We start from the raw sequence: 1,549 nt of genomic DNA on the forward strand, positions 1-1,549 counted from the left end.
CAGCAGGAAGACCTAAACTTGTCACTATAGCCAAGAGAAACTCAAATCAGTAATTCCAACAACTGTGATTTGGAATTGCCATGCAAGATTAGATTTGCAGGTGGTTTTCCTTCACATAAAAAATCAGATTTTCCAGATGTTGCAATCACTCTGTTACAAAGAATAACTATATATGAATGTAAACTATAGAGCTTGTTTCAAATAGACACTTTTCCATACTTTTCTTTCCTAAACACAACTTTTTAAAACCAAGCAGAGGGTCTACCACTTACAGTTTGGAATTCTCTGAAACACAAGTCTGCCATTTTAAACAGAGTATGTTTTCTGTTTAATCAAATACGTACTTGAGGGCACTCATGTTTACGAGAACCTTTGAGGGAAAGAAATAAAACAAGAGAATGTGTTTATAAGACATTGGCTTGAAAATACATTCTCCTTCTTGGAATGAAAACTCCTTATAATCTTTTGTCTGTACATTCTCTGGACAAACATTAGTCTGCCCACACTAAATACCTAATAAGTCTGCATATTCCATATAAGCATTTACATGCATGTACAGTACAGTAACATGCTATGGAAAGAAACATTAAGTAGATATCCAGGGGAAAGTGAACAGAAAATAAACACTGAAAGGAGAAAATTTGGTCATTAATTTAAAGGAAATGGAACATAGGGCTTTTGCACATTATTGGGCAAAAATTACTGGCTTTCACACTGCTCAGCCCTACACCTTCCGAGTTTCTACTCAGCATTTAAAAGTAGCTGAACTGGCTCTGTTAACGCCGCCTGCTTTTGTTCACATGGCTTACTAGAATTACTTTGTGCACAGCTGTTGTTTCAGTAAGGAACGTGATTTAAGCAGGACACCATCAAAAATATTCTATTCTGCTTCCACTCCAGAGGCCTTCAAAATACCTGCAGGACAGGTGGTAGTTGTGCTGTGAACCACCCCCTGAGCTTCGTGTGAACGGAACCGCGTCTGAGATCCCGACTCCTGCCGGCCTGTGATCCCAAGTGAAGTCCCTGTGTATTCAGGGTATGTGCAACTTAACACACAGCGAAGCTGCTTGCAAGGACAAAGCTATGGACATACCAAATTGGATGGATCATCAGCTTATCTTGTGTCCCACATCACTGACAGACCCAGAAGGTTTCTCTAGAACCACTGCACAACTCACGGCACATTTTAAGAAGGGCATGGACTAAAAAGTTATACAATTAGTTTCCCTCAAACGCTGACTATTTGTCAGAGCAACGTACTACTGCAGGTTTACTAATTGTTGAATTACTACCTGTGTCCTAATAATTTGTCAGCAGCTTGTGAAATGCGTGGCCCCCACCTGTTTCTCTTAACCAGAAAAGGTGCTACCCGGAGTGAGGGGAAGCAGGGGCAGCGGCCTGAGAAAGAGGAAGCCCAACTTCGGGGACCACGTTTTGAGAAGGGCCAACCTGACACGCACGTCCCTGAGCAGACGAACTGAGGGAAGCGCAACACGGGAGGCGAGCAAGCGCCGCCCAGCCCAGCTGTGAGAGCAGGGCCAGCACGGCC

At 42.9% G+C, this 1,549-nt stretch overlaps 1 protein-coding gene across 1 annotated transcript in view; it reads left to right on the forward strand.

Moving 5' to 3' along the window:
- The window catches only part of SPATA5L1 (spermatogenesis associated 5-like 1), a 39,441-nt gene that overhangs the window by 30,414 nt on the left and 7,478 nt on the right, over nucleotides 1–1,549 (forward strand). The gene's annotated exons all lie outside the window — the stretch shown is intronic.

Source organism: Chaetura pelagica, unplaced genomic scaffold (assembly GCF_000747805.2).
Source record: "Chaetura pelagica isolate M959 unplaced genomic scaffold, ChaPel_1.0 scaffold222, whole genome shotgun sequence".
Taxonomy (NCBI): domain Eukaryota; kingdom Metazoa; phylum Chordata; class Aves; order Apodiformes; family Apodidae; genus Chaetura; species Chaetura pelagica.